A 23,855-nucleotide genomic window follows, 5' to 3' on the forward strand; every position below is an offset into this window, starting at 1 on the left:
GTAACGATACTGGAATCGGAATGGTAGCTAATAGACACGGCTGACGAGTTTAATTAGATCTTCCGAAACGGTTTAACCGCGGAAAATTGGGTTACTGTTACATAACATCTTTTATAGGAAGTGAAGTAGCAGAGGCTGTGTTTTTTCAGTAGTAATTGGCAGTATTAAACAAAATGTTTCGAGTGGCAATAAACCATCACCAGATTGTCAACGCTCAGCACTTACGGTTAAAACACTAAAAAACCAGATTTCAGTCTTTCAACCATATATCCTGAATGCTGATAACCTAATTATAAGAACACCACTGTTCGAAAAAAATTGTTGTATCGTATTAATCACGGTTAAAGTGATGCCACTTTAATACCCAGGGACAGTATTGTCTCGCCTGTTCCTACATTTCTCCGGAACAGTAACAGATTTTCTCCGAGTTAGGCTTCTATCAGGGTTTCCAGTCCTTCATGAAAACTGCAATTCATGATGGAGAAGGGTAAGTCTATCAATTTGAAGTAAGGAATCCTGGACCTGAAACGACAGGGGCGGAAGTTAGAAGAGAAAACCATTATGATATCTTTGACGCAAGTGCCTTTGCGAAAAACTCGACATCGCCTTTACCGGTACTGTTGTTGCTAAAATTGCAGTGTAGGCAACTTTAAGAGGTGATAGTAGGTGAAAAAATAAGAATAAAATATATGATAAATATGAACAAATCGCATCCCTTAAGACCTATGAGCCCTTGTTCATCTTCGATACTGTGAAGCAAATCCCTACGACTGCAAGCTCTTTTGTTTCTTTATTTCTGGATGAGGTATTACGGTCCAAAAGAGGGGAAAATTGTGCCGTTGATATGCTCTCTAAAATGCATACCTATGGGCACTTGTTCAGTACAAGTGACGGGATATACAGTGAAATGACAATAGTCATGCATATTCACAAATGGCAGCAGTATAACGTATACAAGCTATAAAAAGGTAGTGCATTGGCGAGCTGTCATTTGTACTCAGATGATTCACGTAAAAAGATTTCCGACGTGATTATGGCCACACGTTGGGAATTAACAGAGTCTGAACGCAGAATGGTAATTGGAACTTGACGTGTGGGAAATTCCATTTCGCTAATCGTTATGGAATTCAACATTCGGGAATCCCAATGTGAAGAGAGTACCGAGAATACCAAATTTCAGGTATTATCTCTCACTATGCACAACTAGTGGCCGACGGCCTTCACTTTACGACCGAGGGCAGCGGCGTCTGGACAGTATTGTCACTGCTAACAGACAAGCAACATTGCGTGAAATAACCGCAGAAATCAGTGTGGGACGTACGACGAACGTATCCGTTAGGAAGGTGCGGCGAAATTTGGCCTTAATGGGCTATGGCAGCAGACGAACGACGCAAGTGCCTTTGCTAACAGCGCGATATCGTTCGCAGCAACCATACCGGTTGCACCCCAGAAAAATGAAACATGGTGGTCTGGTCAGATTAGTCAGAATTTCATTTGGTAAGAGTTGGTAGTATGTTTCGAGGGTGGTGTAAACCCACAAAGACAAGGACCTAGGTTGCCAACTAGGCACTGAGCGAACTAGTGATGGCTACATAATGGTGTGGGCTGTGTTTAAATCGAATTGTCTAGGTCCTCGGTTATGGTCGGCTACTTGGAGACCATATGCAGCTAATCATGGACTTAATGTTCTGAAACAACGATCGAATTCTTTATGGATGGCTATGCACCATGTCGCCGGGCCACAGTTGTGCGTGATTGGTGTGAAGAACTTGCTGGACAGTTCGAGCGAATGATTTGGCCACCCAGATCGCCGGACATGAATCCCATAGAACATTTATGGGATATAATCAAGACATCAGTTCTTACACAAAATCCTGTACCGGAGGTGCCAAGGCTCAATATTCCGTCAGGGGATCTCCAACGGCCGAAAGGAGTGGCCATGCGGTTCTAGGCGCTACAGTCTAGAACCGAGCGACCGCTACGGTCGCAGGTTTGAATCCTGCATCGGGCATGGATGTGTGTGCTCTCCTTAGGTTAGTTTGGTTTAATTAGTTCTAAGTTCTAGGCGACTGATGACCTCAGAAGTTAAGTCGCATAGTGCTCAGAGCCATTTGATCTCCAATGACTTGTTGAGTCTTGCCGTGTCAAGTTGCTGCATTACGCCGGGCAAAAAGAGGTCCGACACGAAATTGGGAGGTATCCCATGACTTCTGTCACCTTAGTGTATTGGCTGAAATTACATCCTTATGCTAGCTTGTTGTTGTTGTGGTCTTCAGTCAGAAGACTGGTTTGATGCAGCTTTCCATGCTACTCTATCTTGTGCGAGTCTCTTCATCCCCGAGTAATTACTGCAACCTACATCCTTCTGAATCTGCTTACTGTATTCATATCTTGGTCTTCTGTTCCACTTTTACCCCTCACAATTCCCTCCAATACTAAATTGGTGATCCCTTGATGTCTCAGGATGTGTCCTATCGACCGATCCCTTCTTCCATTCAGGTTGTGCCACAAATGTCTTTTCTTCTCGATTGTGTTCAGTACCTCCTGATTATTTACGTGATCGTCAGCATTCTTCTGTAGCACCACATTTCGATTGCTTCTATTCTCTTCTTGTCTAAACTGTTTTTCGTCTTTTCGACCTTGATTCACTTCCATATATGGCTGCACTCCATACAAATACTTCCAGAAAAAGCTTTCTAACCCTTAAATCTATATTCGAAGTTAACAGATTTCTCTTCTTCAGAAATGTTTTTCTTGACATGGCCTGTCTACATTTTATGTCCTGTTTACTTCGGCCATCATCAGTTATTTTGTCACCCAAACAGCAAAACCCCTCCTCTACTTTTAGTGTCTCATTTCCTAATCTAATTCCCTTAGCATCACCTGAGCTAATTCGACTACATTCCATTACTCTTGTTTTGTTTTTGCTGATGTATATCTTGTATCCTCCTTTCAAGACAATGTCCATTCCGTTCATCTGCTTATCCAAGTCCTTTGTTGTCTCTGACAGAATTACAATATCATCGGCAAAGCTCAAAGTTTTTATTTCTTCTCCCTGAACTTTAATTCCTACTCCAAATTTTTGTTTGTTTCTTTTACTGCTTGTTCGGTGTACATATTGAATGACATCGGGGATAGGCTACAACCTCGTCTTACTCCCTTCTCAACCACTGCCTCCCTTTCATGCCCTTCCACTCTTACCAGGTGTAAAAGTATGAAACCGGAATATCCCTATAGATAGTGCTAGCTGTCAGTGTAGACACCTTGAGACAGCACCTGCAACGCCATCTGCTTACTGTAATGGCTGACGACGAATGTCAACACACAGTATCGCGGTCATTACTTACACTATTATAAAAAAAATCCCATAATTTTGTACTTATGTTATAGGCCAATTTGAATATTTAATTTCTGATGAAGGCACTCATAGAAGTGTCGAAACCTGGTCAAAAGACTTAAATTTTGTGACCGAGGTCTGTAATTGCCTTAACTTTAATTATCTTGTGTTTCTTTCCCCTGTTCTAATCAACAGCTGCCTAATGATTCCTCTTAAGTTCTCAACAATCTCTAATTCCGTCAACTTATTGAGGTCCCTAATCTCCTCAATTTCCTATTTTTTCAAATTTTTTCAGTTTTAATCTGTAGTTCATAACCAATAAACTGCGGTCAGAGTCCACATCTCCCTTTGGAAATGTCTTACGGTCTAAAATCTGGTTCCTAAAACCTGAAACCTTCGGCATCCCCCGGTCTCTTCCAAGTATACAACCTTCTTTTACGATTGTTAAACAAAGTGCTAGCGATGATTATGCTCCGTGCAAAATTCTTCCAGGCGGGTTCCTCTTTCATTCCTTTCCCCCAACCCATATTTACCAACTATTTTTCCTTCTCTTCCTTTCCCCACTATCAAATTCCATTCCCGCACCACAATTAAATTTTCATCTCCTTTAACTACCTGATTAATTTCTTTTGTCTTGTCATCTTGTCTCTCCATCATTTGCGGACTTAGTTGGCACGTAAATTTGTACCACTGTAGTAGGCGTGGTTTTCGTGTCTATCTGGGCTATGATAATGCTTTCACTAAGCTGTTCATAGTAGCTTACCCGCATTCCTATTTTCTTATTCATTACTGAAGCTGCTCCTGCATTACCCCTATTTGACTTTCACCTGACCAGAAGTCCTATTCCTCATGCCACCGATCTTCACTACTTCCAACTACACCTAACTTCAGCCTATCCATTTCCCTTCTTAAAATTTCTAACATGCCTGTCCGGTTAAGGGATCTAACATACCACGTTCCAATTCGTAGAATGGCAGTTTTATTTCTCCTGGTGACAACATCCGCCTGGGTAGCCTCCGACTGAAAAATATCATCCAAGAAAATGCCATCATCGTTTAACCATACAGCAGAGATGAATTTCCTCGGGAAAAATTACGGATGTACTTTCCCCTTGCTTTCAGCCTCTCGCAGTATCAGCACAGCAAGATCGTTTTGATTGATGTTACCAGACTGTATCACCTGTAACTATTCATAAGGCTGCTGCTCCTCTTCAGGAACCACACGTTCGTCTGCGGTTGTTCCTACGGTGCGGCTATCAGTATCGATGAGGCACGCAAGCCACTCCACCGACGATAAGGTCAATTGTTCATGGGGGGTATGCTAGCTTATTTTCAATATTTTCAGTACGAAAAGAGTAATTTCTACATAGGAAGAAAGATGTTACCAGTCTATGATGGTTATGAGGTCCAATGTTGCTGGACATTTTCGAGTGGAGATCATAACATGGCCAGAAGACGTGCGCGTACATTTTATTGCAATCTTTCGGGTTTTGAAACTGGTCAAATCGTTGGCATGAGAATGTGGAAGATACAGAGAGGCTGCAAAGACAGTTAGCTGTAGTACCATGACTGCAGAACCTATGACGATGAGATAGACTCCCGGCAGCAGTTTGGTCCGAAGATCAGTTACGAATCGTCCTGATCTTTAGATTGTCTCTGACAAACAGGCGGATGACAAGTGAGTTTCGGGCAGAAGTTACAGCAAAGTGTCATCGCAAACCTTCGGGAGCCGATTACTGCAAGTCTTGTTGAAATCTCTAGTTGTCATTCGTCGTACTCCACAGACAATAGACACTTGGACGGTGTACAAGGAGACAAGTGAGATATTGAGTGGTGTTCTTTAGCGATGAATTTCGTTTGTCCTTGGCGATCAGATCGAAGTCAGTGGGTCTGTAGACAATCTGGTGAAAGGTCATAGGCAGCAACGATTCTCTAAATTCAACTACGGAAACTATGTTGTCTATAGTTACTGGATACGACAACAGGACTGATTCGCTAAACGCTGGAAGGAAAGCTGAATATTAGCATGTATGTCGCCCGTACAGCATGTCTGGGATACGACAGGAGGACGTATACTTTCGTACCAGCCAGCACCTAGCAATCTTCATCTGTTTCAGGCAGAGTAATACATTCCTTAATACTTAGTTCAGAGGCCACTTACATCCATACATTAACAAGCGCAAGTAGAGATTCATGAATGGCGGGATCACGTGTCATATTGAAGTTGATGAAGGGCACAGTTCCGAATAGAATTAAAGTTTAAACACTTAACGTCAATTATGTGATGAAATCGCAATAAAACTTGATAAATATCACACTGGTATTTAATCTGTAATTTTTACATTTCCGACAGGAAATACAATGGTGCAAAAGCGTGGTGCACCGCGACATCATCCTCGGGCTCGGCAGCGCTGCGAACAGAAAGGCGTCGACACTTGTGAAGAACAGGCCATGACTCAGTTCACGTAAAGTTTTATGGGCATAATAATGTCACATTAGCACCATATTTCACCACAATTCTGCCAAACGCCACCATGGACGTGACACACGATGGGAAGGTCGCACATCGCCTCTTATCCACATTTCACACCTTCTTGTGACGTCTCCACCATGGACGTCAGAACCGCGACACCCAGCGCAAAGCCGGCCAGAGTGGCCGAGCGGTTAAAGGCGCTACAGTCTGGAACCGCACGACCGCTACGGTCGCAGGTTCGAATCCTGCCTCGGGAATGGATGTGTGTAATGTCCTTAGGTTAGTTAGGTTTAAGTAGTTCTAAGTTCTAGGGGACTTATGACCACAGCAGTTGAGTCCCATAGTGCTCAGAGCCATTTGAACCATTTGAACCCAGCGCAAATGAAACCACCCCTTGCCTTGGGGCACTGATCATCAGCCATTTCACAGTGAAAAAGATAGATCACCGTACGTTCACCGATGGCACACCGTTCTTGAAAACCTTTGACACTGGTGACCCTGGGCGATCAACACTTCTCTAAGTACATAGTGTTCCTGCAGCTCCACTGAATGAGATTTCACCACTCTGGAGACGAGAGAGACCACAATTATTTTTTATGGTGCGCTGGGTAGAAACAGTGTGGTCTGTTCAAAACCATTCGGCGAAATCAAACGAGTTCTGGAGCATCTAACGTCGCTTCATTCACCTGTCCTAATACCTTTTGGGTACGACCAAATTGTATTACTATTCTTCTACGATATCTACATTTGGACAAAGTGAAGAATGAGTAGCTGAATTAATTGTACTTAGCTTCATTATGATAAAGTTTTGACGATAATCTTTGAGACTATTGCTTCTTCTTCTTTTGTGAGCTTGTAGAAAAATTCTCGTAGCAGGTTTAAACTTTGACGTTTGCCTTTAAATAAATAATCTTGTCAGTGACGGCGTTTTCTACCATATTCTGGTGCATTTTCATAACCGATTTCATTACTCATATGCATTAGCGATGACAACAGTTTATACAGCGATCTTAACACATATCCGGTTTCTAGAATTCCTTCGTGCGTGCGTCGTCTGCATCGATACGTCAAAGGCCTCCACGTTCAGGCTGGAGTTGTTGTTCTGGTTTTAGTTTACACGCTTCTGAGACAGGTTAAAACCATTACAGAAAGTAGAAAAATATGAAATATATAAGCTGAGAGTAACATTTACAAGAACTATTGGTAATTATTTACGGAAATATGATGTTTAGGAAGTGTTGGCAATGGTATACTTAATTTAATTTGGGCGTGTTTTCCACTCTAATTGTCTAAGGATGTTTTCAGTTTTGTCTTTCTCTATGAAGAGGTTACGTCTGTTTTGCGTTCCGTCGTAGAAATGATGAATAATAAAAGTAATTTCCGTGTGAACAGTTTTATTAATCACATATATTTTTGAATTCAAAATTACGATGCAATTTTCGTATTGAAAATTTGGCTATTTTCTTTTGGGATAGAACTGACAAAATCTGGGAATTATTTCAGTGTCTGAGTCTGCTAAGTTTTCGGATGAGACGTAAAGTTCCAGGAGGTAATTTAAATGGCGATTCAACATTACTGCACAATTTTTAACTTTCGTCTTTCGGTTTATTATTGAAATGAACGCTCAGAGGTTTGTTTACATGTAATACGAATTTTGCCTATTTCAGAATTGATGTTTCCTCGGTAATTGTGTACATGCAAACATGGTTGTAAGCCTACATTGAAGATAATTTTCAATAAATCGTAAAATTCATATTATATTTCATATATATAGCACTTACGGGGTGCAAACAGATGGCATCTGTCGATATATTGTGTGGACAGTTTGAACAGATTAAGTATTAAGACGTGTAGCCCCTGATGACCGTAAAGATGAACCAGAAAGCTTTAGTAAATCTACTGATATTATATAATGTTATATGCAGCAAACTATGTTATGCTTTTTAGATCCTTTTTTCGCTCTCTCATGTGGAATCATCACGGGGATGCGACGATGACACATGTGTGAATGGTCCTTCCAAGATTCGCCCCTACCTCCTCCCCCTGTACACCAAACACTCGGTGCCATCCGTGCATCTTTGCTGGCCATTTTAAAAATGTTCCTGTAAAGATGTTACCAGTCTATGATGGTGATTCATAGACACCGGTGTGAAAGGCAGCCATGTCGACACACCTTAAATGTGTGGCGCTGCATCGCTGACCTAGCGGCTCTTCGCTGCCTGTGGAATTTAAGGCTTGTCAGGAAGTATGCCGGATGCCTGTCGCGGTGGAGCATACGTATCAGTGAATGGCTGTCACTGTACAGGGACATTTTGAAAGTGTCCGTCAAAGGTTTGCAGGTGACACCGAGTATGTTGCTGAAAGGGAAGGGGAACTTAGAGGGACTCGTTCCTGTTTCATTTAAGCATGTCTCGATAACGCACCCAGTCGTGATCATGCCGCAGGAGGGTGCGAAACAGGACTGGAAAAACACGAATACCCTTAGCTAGTCTATTGAAGTTCAAATTTCGTTAAATTGTTTTGAGCGTTCCCTACCCCTTTCACCCTGTACACCAGAGCAAAAATTGTATTCGTATTACAATTCAAAGGGGTGAGATCACGTTCATGAGGTCATCAGCCCCAAGTCAAGTAGGTGTCAGCAGCGTCGAACGTTGTGAAGAATGTAGCCTCGTGATTTAAGAGGTGGGTATCACGGATCTGACCTCCGTCCCAGAGGCGTCAAAGAGGAGAGAAATGTGGGTAAGAAGTGAAGTGACGATCTTCCCATCGAGTGACTTGTCAACGATGGCGGTGGGCAGAGTTGTGGTGAAATTTGGTGCCAATATAATATTATTAAACCACCTTACACGTATCTTTAACTTCCGAGGTGCTGCCTTGTTTTCACATATGTCGACACCTTGCCGTTAGAAGCGTCGCCGTTATCGAGGGTGGCGATGCAGCGCGCCACACTTTCTCCAGCATTGGAGACGAAGGTTGTAGACACCTTTGAGCCAAGTTTAAAACAATGGGAGACATTTACGGAGTTTCGAATAAGTTACTACTTAATTGTGTTGCACAGTGTATAGTGCAATGTTATTAACACAACCACTTGAGAATTACTAAACATGAAATGAACACATTTTTTTATATAGTAGTAACTAAGAGCTTAGAAATATGTACAGTGGAACCAAGAGAGCGCCCTTACGAAACGGAAGCAGGCATGACAAGGGTGCTATTCGAACAAGAAGAGTTCGTTTCTCAAAATTTAACGAACAGCAGAAATAATTAGAAACATTAAGCGTATACATGATAAAGACCAACTCCGTCAAACTGAAAATGATTTCTAGAAAAATAAGACCCAAGAGATCTACAAAGTGTTTAAATATAACTTCTCAAGGCCTACCCCCCGCCCCCCAACACCCAAATATTTGTTTTCGAAAAGAAAATGGAAAACTAACATTATACGTCTAAAACTGTGTATTATGAGCTGAATATATCGACAAACCCCAAAACTTTGTTTTCAATAAGAAAATGGGAAACTAACATCATACGTGAAAAACTGTGAATTTTAAGCTAAATATTTTAAGAAGCTATTAAAGCAAAGGATCAGGAGAGAGTGAAGTCTCCGGAATTGAAGCCAACAGATAAGAAGGAATTTTTAAAAATCATTCAAGACACAAAATATGACGAAGCAACAGGTGAAGACGGAGTTGTCGCAGAACTATAGAAACTGACTGATGGAAATCTATTGCAGACTTCGAAACCAATAACGCAGAAAATACAACTAACGTGAGAAACTCCATAGGCTTGGAAGTGTGCGTCTTTTCACGCTTTGCATAAAAAAGGAAACGCCAACAACTGCAGAAGAGCGTCAGTATTACTTGTTACGTACAACATCCTTTTAGATGGGCCACTTAATAGGCTACAAAAGCAGGTAGATAACATGTTCGAGGTGTATCATGCTGGAGTTCGGGAAGCAAGATCTTGTGTGGAACACATTCTGAGCCTTCAGCTCATAATCCAATAGGGAATAGCAAGATGATAGTTCTGTGTCACTGTGTTTGTGGGCATCAAAAAAGTACACAACTCTGTTGGCAGATCATCTTTGTTTCAAATACTGGAAGAGTATTATACTCATGACAATACAAGAAACAAAATGCTAAAAGTACTAATAAACACAAAATCTAAAATTAAAGTTTTGGGAGATGTATCTGAAGCTTTCCATGTACAGATAGGTACTAAACAAAATGGAGGATAGATCATCTTCTTGTCTAATCGTATTCTTGAAAAGACGATACAGGAGTGGGAAGACGATATCGAAAAGTATCGGATAAATAAGCAAGTACAATTGAGCTGTTAAGAAAAGACTCTTAGAATTCTGTGTTACAATCACGAATTCAGCTACAGGACTAATGAAGATTTGTAGGAGAAACTAAATGTAAACCAGAATGAGATATTTACGCTGCAGCGGAGTGTGCGCTGACATGAAACTTCATGTCAGCGCACACTCTGCTGCAGAGTGAAAATCTCATTCTGGAAACATCCCCCAGGCTGTGGCTAAGCCATGTCTCCGAAATATCCTTTCTTTCAGGAGTGCTAGTTCTGCAAAGTTCGCAGGAGAGCTTCTGTAAAGTTTGGAAGGTAGGAGACGAGCTACTGGCAGTAGTGAAGCTGTGAGGACGGGGCGTGAGTCGTGCTGGGGTAGCTCAGATGGTTGAGCACTTGCCCGCGAAAGGCAAAGGTCCCGAGCACGAGTCTCGGTCAGGCACACAGTTTTAATCTTCCAGGAAGTTTCACTAAATGTAAAGATGGAAAAGTCGAGGATGATGTTTTGCTTTCATTTGCTTCGGATGAATAAAAACAGGATGTGTAAGAGAATTTTTGAACTTGTCAACTGCAAACATTCTCTGCGGTGAAAGTGGCCCCAAGAAATGAGAAGTGATCTGAATGAGATGAGGACAACGGCATGAACTTCTGAACAGAGATACGCGCCGAAAGAACATTCTAGGATTCCATCGTCAGACAAAATTAAAAATAGAAGCGGAAGCAAAGTGGTCCGACCTTTGAAAACAATAACACTCTAATTGCATAAAACCGATTGGTAAAAACTACGTTCAATCAGAAGTAGATATTTACGTGGTCCACAAAAGGCTTAGACCGAGTGAAAAACTATATAATTGAGATTTTATCGTCTAATGTTACTACGAACACTTCATATATTTCCGTTGTCTGTAATTTTATGCTAGTTTATGTTATTACAGTTTTTAAGTTTGTACACTATTCGCTCTGAGATTTTACCATTTTCCTGTTTTCAAAAAAATAAAAATGTTCAAATGTGTGTGAAATCTTATGGGACTTAACTGCTGAGGCCATCAGTCCCTAAGCTTACACACTACTTTACCTAAATTATCCTAAGGACAAACACACACACACCCGTGCCCAAGGGGAGACTCCAACCTCCACCGGGACCAGCCGCACAGTCCATGATTGCAGCGCCCTAGACCGCTCGGCTAATCCCGCGCGGCCCCATTTTTCATTACGTTCTTGTACAAGTGGCTTGTACTTTTGTAGTACATATTTATCCTCTTTCCATGCCAAGCGTTAATTTTTTTATTGTATGTTTGAGTGATTTTCAACTGTAAATGCACTAATAAGATACTATCTCTATACCTGGTGGTTAAAATAAAACTTCCACTACTCGATGAAAAACGAGTGGTCGTGGGCCAATGAAACTTTGTGGAAACATTTGTAATCATATGCGGAAGAGATATAAATCATGAAAGAAAGACATTTTAATTAGCACTCGAGAAGGTAACATTTGTTAATTGCTTGCCGTGTTTACGATCCAGGCTACACACGTTGCTCAGTGTGACGACTGGTCGCATCCACGATGACCTGGAACCGTCCTAGACAGACCTTTCCACAATTGTTCGCAGCACTTTTCGAACTGCGGATCATGCAATATTCAGTTGTCATGACACAGCTCGTGCTCTGTTTGAGGATTCCACATTGCGTCCAGCATTCTCCGCCATGGCAACAGTAACTTCTTCAACAATTTGTGGCGCAATTAGCCGTCAACTTGTCCAAGGAGTTCCTAAATCGTCAGTTATTTCAAACTCTGCTGCAGGCCCATTGCGGAAGAAAGATGTTATTGCTTTACTGCATCGATACTCTTGAAGAGCAGCATCTCTATTGCTGTTGTCTTATCAAAACAGCTTGACAGTAAAGCCCTGCTCTCCTTGTCCAGACCCTTTCTGACTGTCTGCAACAGTAATGCACTCTGATGAGTGTGTTTCGACACTACGTCGACACAACAGTGCCGGCGCCCGAACGGCGAGTCATCACACTAACAGTACTAACAGCGCAAATCCTGCAGCGAACAGTCTGAACAACATTGCTATAAAGTTGGTACCCACACAGTAAACCGTTTCTCGTTTACACTGGGTCAACTAGCGTAACCACTCTGAATTTAGTTTGTTTTGTTTTTTATAACACTTGTTTATGGATGGTTATTCTATTTGTTTAAAATTAGTTGATGATCTATTATAACTGTGTTTTCACATCTGACACACCAATTCTTGCATCAGAATACTTGTTACTTTATGTTAAGCAGTTCCGTTAGTGTTCTCTTAACGCCATTAACATGTTGACATGGCATAACATGATACGAAAATAATATATGAACTTTCGTAATCATTAGACTACATCACCTCATATTCAGTTGTTTGTACTCTGAGCATTTCTGTTGTTCCATGTTCTTTCTGCTGTGTAGAGATTCCATGGCGATGGTTATTAATCAAAATCGGTTGTGACAGCAAGGGATTATGTACAGCTGTGCGTCAAGCTCTTCATAAGATATCTACCAGCTGTTGGCAATCGCCCTTAAATACTGAATTACCAATAACTGACACAACTTTTTACTGGAGGTCCTCGTTCACCTCCAGCCTATTCGTCCAGTATTTCGCCTGAGAGCTCCCGGCATTGGTAACCCATCTACAGTCCCCTGGCACCAGCCATCACTACCACTCCCACCTCTGCAGCCTGTCACTCCTGTCTTTCACCCCTAGCTCTCGGTACCTTGTCGACAGTCCTGCATCATCGGGATCCACTGCCAGCCCTCGCCTGCAGCCCGTAGCCGCCGTCTTGCGCCCTCAGCCTCCGTCTTCCGCCCTCAGCCCCCAGTACGCCTACAGCCCTGCATTCCCAGCCGTTAGTGCCAGCCCCGCCTCTGCAGCTCTCCGCCCCCGTCTTCCGCCCAGATCCGCCCTGTATGGAGCGGACGCGCCGGCCGCGCGGCGACACCGCGGACGTGCCACGCCGTGCAACGCCGCCCCGCGCCGCCATTACCCGCCGGGTAATAGCGCGCCGTCCTAGTTAATAGCGTACGTGCTATTTGCTTGTTGTGCGGTCTGCGGACCGTTAATGAGATAGGCGGGCCCTAATACGCGTGCGGCGATATCCGACCACACCGCCGCCCGCCGCCGCCGCCGCCGCCGCTAAATATGCCGCCCCGCCCCCGCACCGCTCTTCCACCCACGCTAGCGTCGACTCCGGACAGCGCTCTCCTCTCGTCACAGCTCTTGTCACTGCAGAGCGATAGTGGTTTCGATTATCGGCTCTCTACCGTGCTTTCCACATTACCTCGTGACCAACATCTATAGAAAAGAACAGCCACAAAGAAAGTATTATCGTACGCCAATCTCCGTTATCTGTTTCATACTATGGTGTTTTGAGTGTGGTGCGCAATAACGTAAATTTAACAAACTAGATGCCTACTATTGTTTGTTTCAGCATGTGCTTAACAATTCTGACTTTCTAAGTAGGCACATGTTTGTGGCAGTCATCCGGGATTACTTTGTAAAGCATGTATTGTCATTTTGATGTTTGATGTTGGTTCGAAACTAGTCACAAACATTTATACCACAACTGCGACACATTTGTTAATAAACACTTTACGCCTGCTTTCTCTAGAAGCTTTTTTTCTAAATAAGGCACTGACGCACTTCTTGCGAGCCTATTCACCGCTTCAACCTACCTCTCTCCTTTCCATTCAAAATGGTTCAAATGGCTCGGAGCACTATGGGACTTAACATCTATGGTCATCAGTCCCCTAGAACTTAGAACTACTTAAACCAAACTAACCTAAGGACAGCACACAACACCCAGCCATCACGAGGCAGAGAAAATCCCTGACTCCGCCGGGAATCGAACCCGGGAACCCGGACGTGGGAAGCGAGAACGCTACCGCACGACCACGAGATGCGGGCCCTTTCCATTCGTTCCTGTTCACGGAAGGATACTTAGGTAAGAGTTTTTACATTTTTAGTTGACCTTAGAGCAGTGTCCATTTTGTCAGATTCCACATAATTGTTGACAACATGGGCAATTCACGTCTCAGTCTCGTTCGGAAGTCGGTACTTGTAATTCGTAAGTACAGTGTGTGCGAAACGGTGCTCAGAGTCAATTTATTATTGTGTGCAGACCTAGAATTACCAACGGATAATGAACCATCTCCACACAATCAGAAATAAAGCAGACTAGTCATGTATGAGTACTGCGAACAACGGGTGATGAAATAGATCGCTATTGCGTACCAGTTTCAGTCATCTGTGAGGCATTTCCTGTATGGTAACGTTTCTATTGTGGCGTCAAACAAATTAAAACCCGTTCTATATCATTGGCGTCAACATAAAAATGCAATATTTTGTAAATTATAAAAGCAAGGGCTATAGTTATGCAGTGAATTTCGTATTAACGACAGTGACGCAGCTTGGTTTCATTTTATGTGACGCCACGGCAAGAAAGTTACCATTGAGGCTGACGGAAATAATTTTGTTAAACTAGTACCTGATAGATAATCGAATCCGATACTTAATGATTTTTTCTTTCTCTTTTTTATCAGTGGCGCTTCTAATGTCTGCAAATGGAAGAATCGATTGAACTAACAGACACAAGCATTTGGAAAGGAGCATCGCGGATGCAGCGCATCTGGTTGGCTGTTCGTGTGCTACTGTTATAGGGATCTATGGAAAGTGCTTAATAAATGGTAAAAGACGACAACATGTTGTAAATCTACGCATCACGAAACAAGGAAATCGGAGGTTTCTCGTTGTGTAAAGCAGTGTAGGTGGCGATATGTGATACATCTGACGACGGGGTACAATGGCCGTACAGACGCAAGTGTTCGGAGGACATCGTTGAGCGCATGTTGTTGATCACGGGGTTCCGCAGTGGACGAGCCCTATGTGTTACCTTGTTGACACAACGAAATTGTCAGTTATAGTTTCATTTGCTACAGGATCATCGAGAATCGACTGTGGACCAATCTAATCGACTCGGATGAATGATTTTGTTCTTACACCAGATCGAGGGTCATGTCCGTGTGTGCTACATTCACGGCCGCCCGAAATATGCACCGCCTCATTGATGTGTGCCGGTGGGGGAGTATTATTTTACCAAGGACTTTCACCTAATTGTACTAGTAATCGATGGCACTGTTTGGGTTTATATTAAGCAAACAATAATGCGAAGAACCTGCGGGTCCACGCACGGGGCTCACAACCCGAACCACACGCCACTGTTAAGCACTAATGAAGGACTGGGTCCCTTACTTCGATTGCACGTAATTCATTAAGGTCAATTCAACACATTTATTTCGAATAACATAAATGAAATTGCATTTGAATCTGTCTGACATTAAACAGGAATAAAAATATCAATTTTCAATATCAGCTGATTTAGTGCGTGAAGCGCGAGTTAAGCCAATAACCAGATAAACTAAAGAATTCTGCATAATTCAAAAGAAGGAGAAAAACAAAATTGAATCAATACAGCCCACTGACAAATATCCAAAAAACCTTACATCTACATCTACATCTACATCTATACTCCGCGAGCCACCTTACGGTGTGTGGCGGAGGGTACTTATTGCACCACTATCTGATCCCCCCTTCCCTGTTCCATTCACGAATTGTGCGTGGGAAGAACGACTGCTTGTAAGTCTCCGTATTTGCTCTAATTTCTCGGATCTTTTCGTTGTGATCATTACGCGAGATATATGTGGGCGGTAGTAATATGTTGCCCATCTCTTCCCGGAATGTGCTCTCTCGTAATTTCGATAATAAACCTCTCCGTATTGCGTAACGCCTTTCTTGAAGTGTCCGCCACTGGAGCTTGTTCAGCATCTCCGTAACGCTCTCGCGCTGACTAAATGTCCCCATGACGAATCGCGCTGCTTTTCGCTGGATCATGTCTATCTCTTCTATTAATCCAACCTGGTAAGGGTCCCATACTGATGAGCAATACTCAAGAATCGGACGAACAAGCGTTTTGTAAGCTACTTCTTTCATCGATGAGTCACATTTTCTTAGAATTCTTCCTATGAATCTCAACCTGGCACCTGCTTTTCCCACTATTTGTTTTATGTGATCATTCCACTTCAGATCGCTCCGGATAGTAACTCCTAAGTATTTTACGGTCGTTACCGCTTCCAATGATTTACCACCTATGGCATAATCGTACTGGAATGGATTTCTGCCCCTATGTATGCGCATTATATTACATTTATCTACGTTTAGGGAAAGCTGCCAGCTGTCGCACCATGCATTAATCCTCTGCAGGTCCTCCTGGAGTACGTGCGAGTCTTCTGATGTTGCTACTTTCTTGTAGACAACCGTGTCATCTGCAAATAGCCTCACGGAGCTACCAATGTTGTCAACTAAGTCATTTATGTATATTGTAAACAATAAAGGTCCTATCACGCTTCCCTGCGGTACTCCCGAAATTACCTCTACATCTGCAGATTTTGAACCGTTAAGAATGACATGTTGTGTTCTTTCTTCTAGGAAATCCTGAATCCAATCACAAACCTGGTCCGATATTCCGTAAGCTCGTATTTTTTTCACTAAACGTAAGTGCGGAACCGTATCAAATGCCTTCCTGAAGTCCAGGAATACGGCATCAATCTGCTCGCCAGTGTCTACGGCACTGTGAATTTCTTGGGCAAATAGGGCGAGCTGAGTTTCACATGATCTCTGTTTGCGGAATCCATGTTGGTTATGATGAAGGAGATTTGTATTATCTAAGAACGTCATAATACGAGAACACAAAACATGTTCCATTATTCTACAACAGATTGACGTAAGCGAAATAGGCCTATAATTATTCGCATCTGATTTATGACCCTTCTTGAAAATGGGAACGACCTGCGCTTTCTTCCAGTCGCTAGGTACTTTACGTTCTTCCAGCGATCTACGATAAATTGCTGATAGAAAGGGGGCAAGTTCTTTAGCATAATCACTGTAGAATCTTAAGGGTATCTCGTCTGGTCCGGATGCTTTTCCGCTACTAAGTGATAGCAGTTGTTTTTCAATTCCGATATCGTTTATTTCAATATTTTCCATTTTGGCGTCCGTGCGACGGCTGAAGTCAGGGACCGGGTTACGATTTTCCGCAGTGAAACAGTTTCGGAACACTGAATTCAGTATTTCTGCCTTTCTTCGGTCGTCCTCTGTTTCGGTGCCATCGTGGTCAACGAGTGACTGAATAGGGGATTTAGATCCGCTTACCGATTTTACATATGACCAAAACTTTTTAGGGTTCTTGTTTAGATTGTTTGCCAATGTTTTATGTTCGAATTCGTTGAATGCTTCTCTCATTGCTCTCTTTACGCTCTTTTTCGCTTCGTTCAGCTTTTCCTTATCAGCTATGATTCGACTACTCTTAAACCTATGATGAAGCTTTCTTTGTTTCCGTAGTACCTTTCGTACATGATTGTTATACCACGGTGGATCTTTCCCCTCGCTTTGGACCTTAGTCGGTACGAACTTATCTAAGGCGTACTGGACGATGTTTCTGAATTTTTTCCATTTTTGTTCCACATCCTCTTCCTCAGAAATGAACGTTTGATGGTGGTCACTCAGATATTCTGCGATTTGTGCCCTATCACTCTTGTTAAGCAAATATATTTTCCTTCCTTTCTTGGCATTTCTTATTACACTTGTAGTCATTGATGCAACCACTGACTTATGATCACTGATACCCTCTTCTACATTCACGGAGTCGAAAAGTTCCGGTCTATTTGTTGCTATGAGGTCTAAAACGTTAGCTTCACGAGTTGGTTCTCTAACTATCTGCTCGAAGTAATTCTCGGACAAGGCAGTCAGGATAATGTCACAAGAGTCTCTGTCCCTGGCTCCAGTTCTGATTGTGTGACTATCCCATTCTATACCTGGTAGATTGAAGTCTCCCCCTATTACAATAGTATGATCACGAAACTTCTTCACGACGTTCTGCAGGTTCTCTCTGAGGCGCTCAACTACTACGGTTGCTGATGCAGGTGGTCTATAGAAGCATCCGACTATCATATCTGACCCACCTTTGATACTTAACTTAACCCAGATTATTTCACATTCGCATTCGCTAATAACTTCACTGGATATTATTGAATTCTTTACTGCTATAAATACTCCTCCACCATTGGCGTTTATCCTATCCTTGCGGTATATATTCCATTCTGTGTCTAGGATTTCGTTACTGTTCACTTCCGGTTTTAACCAACTTTCCGTTCCTAATACTATATGCGCACTATTTCCTTCAATAAGAGATACTAATTCAGGAACCTTGCCCTGGATACTCCTGCAGTTTACCAATATTACGTTAACTTTTCCTGTTTTTGGTCTCTGAGGACGGACGTTCTTTATCAACGATGATAATGTCCTCTCTGGTAAGCCGTCAGGTATTTTATCGTTTCGCCCAAGGGGGGGTCCCTCTAACCTAAAAAACCCCCGTGTGCACGCCACACGTACTCTGCTACCCTAGTAGCTGTTTCCGGTGTGTAGTGCACGCCTGACCTGTCTAGGGGGGCCCTACAGTTCTCTACCCAATAACGGAGGTCGATGAATTTGCAACCATTATAGTCGCAGAGTCGTCTGAGCCTCTGGTTTAGACCCTCCACACGGCTCCAAACCAGAGGACCGCGATCGACTCTGGGCACTATGCTGCAGATATTAAGCTCAGCTTGCACTCCGCGTGCGATGCTGGTTGTCTTCACCAAATCAGCCAGCCGCCGGAAGGAACCAAGGATGGCCTCAGAACCCAAGCGGCAGGCGTCATTCGTTCCGACATGTGCTACTATCTGCAGCCGGTCACACCCAGTGCGTTCAATAGCTGCCGGAAGGGCCTCCTCCACATTACGGACGAGACCCCCCGGCAAGCACACCGAGTGCACATTGGCATTCTTCCCCGACCTACCCGCTATTTTCCTCAGGGGCTCCATAACCCGCCTAACGTTGGAGCTCCCTATAACTAATAGGCCCGCCCTCTGTGACTGTCGGGACCTTGCCGGAGAATCGGCCACTGGCCCAACAGGCGAGGCATCCTGTGGTGGCTCGGAAACGATGTCATCACCACTAGGAAGCACCCCGTACCTGTTGGAAAGGGGTAAGGCAGCTGCCACGCGGCCAGATCCCACCTTCGTCTTTCGGCCAGGCACGCGCGAGCCCACCACTGTCCGCCATTCACCCTGGAGTGATGGCTGACCGGTAAGATGCTCACTGCCGGAAGACGCAGCGACATCAGGGGTTCCATGTGATTCCAAGGCCACCGAAGTAGGCATAGGTCTCACCACAGTTGCCCCAACGCCACTACGAGCCGACGCCTGCGCCTCGAGCTCGATGAGCCTAACAGACAAAGCCTCCACCTGCCCTCGAAGAGTGGCCAATTCTCCTTGCGTCCGCTCACAACAACCACAGTCCCTACACATGACTATGTTTACCCTACTCTATACGGTGACAAATTCCCAAGATAATCTTCTGATGAGCTACTCTGATAATCAAGAAACACTCACTGAAATACGAGACGCGAAAACTACGCTAGGTTTTCCCAGAAAAACTATTTAAAAGCTAAGCGCAGCAAATAAGTACAAAAACGCTTTATACAAACAGTACTCGCTGCTGCTGGTGCTCTCGCAATACTACTCAAAAGAATACACTGAAGTGGGGAGCAATCATTCACCCGACAGAACACTTCAAAATGAGTTCAATAACACAGCTGCGTGCCCCAGAAAACTGCAAGGCATTAAATACTCATTAACATTACGCCACTCCTGTTTGAAGTGCAGTGTCCCAAAGAAACAGGCGCTTATTCTGAAAGAACAATTTTTTTTATATGTTTAAATTACAGCATTAAGGAATTCCAAAAGATGTGCAATCGAACATTTCTAGGCGGAGACTGAGCCAGAAACACAGAATGCCACAAAACATAGTTTTGCTGTGAAATCTTACAGGACACCCGGAAGCAGTTACAGACAAGGGGTCGGCACCCACAAATAACAGGCTAAGAGTCAGGCTGGGAGCACATCCTACGAGAACTTGTTCACACTATGCTCACCACAAACTATAGACATACCGGCCGAACATCCGCTTGCGGCGGCTGCCAGAAGGACCAAGCAACCAACAGGCCCACGCCGTGCTTCTCACGCAGGCACCTCAATTTGTACAAACATCTAGGCCAACACCAACTCCGGACACCCCTCTCACTGCCAGGCTTGGCACAGTTTATATGAAATGCCTTCCAGGCAACCATTAACTGCCGCAAGAGTTCCATGTTTAGCTAACAGCCCCAGCGTAACAGACATCACACATGTGCTTACGCCCGAGCCACCAGTCTGCTTCCGGCTGCGGTGGGGCGAGGACGTTGTGTTTACCTTCTCGCGGCGCGAGTTGTATTTGTTCCAAGTTCAGTGCGCCACGATACGATCAAAATTACTTTCCAACCGGATCACGCGCGTCCTCGAGCCTATGAAACAGAACAGTTCATACGCGACGATCTACGTTTAGATCCAGTGACTGTCGTCGGAATACATTTTTCTATAACGGCGAGCGTGGTTTATGTTAAAATGACCAGTGCAGAGGTCTGCGCGACAGTGGTGTCTAAATACTCGAACTCTCTCAGATTCAAACATTCTGACCGGCATATCGGTGCAATGACGGTGGATCATGCAGGCATGGGCCTAACGACTGTAAGGGTTTTTGAGCTCCCCTTCGAGGTCCCTGAGGAAGTTGTCAAGGACGCCTTCCGACCATATGGCAATGTTATCAGCCACGCTGCAGAAAAGTGGCAAACTTTCTCGACGTATAGGGTCTACAATGGTGTGCGCCAAATTAAACTTGAGCTCAAGAAACATGTGCCGTCCTATTTGAACACCGGTGGCTGTCGTGCAATCATCATGTACGACGGTCAACCGCGTACCTGTTCCGGATGTGGGCAGGAAGGCCATGTTCGATCGATCTGCTTACAACGTAGAATTACGCAGATACCAGTGGGAGACTCCGTTTCCCCGACGGGGACGACAATCCTGCCCCTCACGTACGCTCAGACGACGATGCGCACCGTAGTTGAGGACGAAACGGGCGATCAGACACATCCATCGACCTCAGCAGTACCAAGTGAGGAAGAGGAAGGACCCTTGGTGCCAACCCATATGTCGCCCCCTCCACAGCAACAACAGCAGCAACAGTCCCACGGACTCCAGACGCAACATCACATTCAGAACGCGATGGACGTGGACGCGAACATTGTCCCGACCGCGGCTTTCCTAGCGGAAGGTGATACGAGTGATACGACGCTGGATTGCCTCCCACATTTGGATACGGATGTCCACGTTCGAAAGCAACGTTCGCCTCAACGACGCAAGCGACGTCGGCGGACCCCTTCTGACGATTGCCTCCTACACACGGCCGTTCAAGAAGGTGACATCTCATCAGACGGCATGGATGCTGCGCCTGCTGAGGATCTAAGTGGTGTAGACGGTTCACTTGCCCACTACGGGTGCCCAGTTACTTCTTGTACCACAGACGCATAAGGTCGCGTCGATGGATGGCGCTCCGTCTACCTCTACCAAAGACGACGTACGTGAGACAGATTTAGGTACCGATCAGCTACACAGCATTGTGTTGCACCCACTGTGGTCGGACGATGTTGAGGAACTTCCTGAAGAGGGCACGGGTGACAGGGGAGGGGGTTGCGTTGGGGATGCCATTCCTAGCGTGAAAGACTCATAATTTGTAATGGGTGTGGTGGGTCCGGCTTCTCTTGCGGTTAGCTTTGATTGCCATGGCGTCTACCCTAGGTGAAAAGGCTAGGCAGCACACCTTTCGCCTTGCCACAATCAATATCAACGCGATAAGGGCACCACACAAACTGACAATGCTACAACGCATGCTTGATGCGGCGGACATCGACGTGGTCCTCTTACAGGAAGTATGTGTCGCTAGTTTCCCTGACTTCTACGGATATACCACCCACATCTCCCACGCCTCTTCTACCGATTGTGGTGTGGCTGTTCTGCTACGGGACGGTTTGGTGGCTACGGACGTACTGTACTTACCGAGTGCAAGAGCCATGGCAGTAACTGTCAACGGTGTTCGACTCATCAATGTATACGCCCCTTCAGGATCAGGGAGACGGAGAGATCGGGCCCGCTTTTTTTCGGAAGATATTACGCGTCTATTTATGGGCCGCGTAGACGATATGGTAATCGGAGGAGATTTTAACTGTACATTATCTCCGTCTGACCAGCAGCCACAACACGTCCCGTGTGCGGAATTGGAAATGCTAGTGCGTGACCTCCACCTGATCGACACGTGGCGCCACATCCATGGCCCAGCTCCTGGTTACACCCATTATACAAGTCATTCATCAAGTCGGTTAGACAGGATTTACGTCGCACGCACCCTTTCGACGGCGACGAGAGGAGCAGAGCTCTGGCCCACTGCAGTCACCGACCACACAGCCTATATGTGCACCATTGCCCTCCAACCAGCATGTGTGTGGCGCAGTAGGCCCCCCTGGAAACTGAACGTCGCCCATCTGGACGAGCCGGCATGTAAAGGTGCTATCGAGGAGTCGTGGAACGCGTCCTTACAGCGTCGTGGTCGTTACCGATCGACCCTCAGTTGGTGGATTGAATGTGTGAAGCCTGCTCTTAGGCGCACCTTCATGGCTTACGACCGGGAAGCGGCGGCATGGAGGAGGAGCACGGAAAACTTTTATTACACCGTCCTACGGGAATGTCTTGCTATGATGCCCTCACCAGACAGGCAGATCATAGTCAATCGCCCGAAAGCGCAGCTCGTCTCCTTAGCACGCCATCCTTTACAAGGCGCTGTTATACGGTCGCGTGCTCCAGACATCATACAATCAGAAAGGCCATCTATGCACCACGTGCTCCTAGAACGCAGGAGGTGCCGTAGGGCACTGGTAACCGACATGATAACGGACGACGGACGACACGTGGCAGAACAAGCAGATATAGCAAAAGCCTTCTATGGGCATTACGCTCAACTTTATTCAGCAGTGCTCCCTGATATGGCGACGGTAGACACCGTTTCAGCACATGTCCACGGTACAGTTCCACCAGACATGGTACCGACATTACTGGGAGAAGTGACAGAAGAGGAAGTGCTCGACGCCATTGGTAAAGGTGCTCCCCATAAGTCACCAGGAATCGATGGATTACCATTAGAGTTCTATCGAGCATTTAAACAACTGTTCGTACCGTGTTGGGTTGAAATTTGTCAGGAATTGATGTCTCCGGGTATACCGTTGCCTGCACCGTTCTTGGAAGGACTGATTGTCCCCATCCATAAGCCGAAGGGACGGAATCATGTCCGCGATTATCGCCCCTTAACGTTATTCAACAGCGACTTCAAGGTCTTTTCGAGGCTGCTATCAGAACGTCTTCGCGGCACACTATTGCACGTCCTGTCCAGCGATCAAATGTCCTTGGGGGGACCCAACAACATCAGAACTGCGTTATGTCGTTACAGAGATCTCATCTCCCTTGCACGGGTGAGACGTTTGCCGGCAGCCTTGGCGTCCATCGACTTTAGCCAGGCTTTTGACCGTGTGGGCCACACTTTCCTCACGGCTGTTCTACGACGCATGGAATACCCCGACCCATTTATCACAGTGCTGACACGCCTTCTGGATGGGGCTACTTCTCGAGTTCTTGTTAATGGAAGACTGACGGCACCCATGCCGATCCGCCGATCAGTACGACAGGGAT

The 23,855-nt window shown here is 44.8% G+C and overlaps 1 protein-coding gene across 1 annotated transcript in view; it reads left to right on the plus strand.

The window, feature by feature from the left end:
- LOC126474605 (LIM domain only protein 3-like) overlaps positions 1-23,855 on the plus strand; it is a 1,048,859-nt gene that overhangs the window by 242,086 nt on the left and 782,918 nt on the right. The window lies entirely within an intron of this gene.

This window comes from Schistocerca serialis, chromosome 4, assembly GCF_023864345.2.
Source record: "Schistocerca serialis cubense isolate TAMUIC-IGC-003099 chromosome 4, iqSchSeri2.2, whole genome shotgun sequence".
Taxonomy (NCBI): domain Eukaryota; kingdom Metazoa; phylum Arthropoda; class Insecta; order Orthoptera; family Acrididae; genus Schistocerca; species Schistocerca serialis.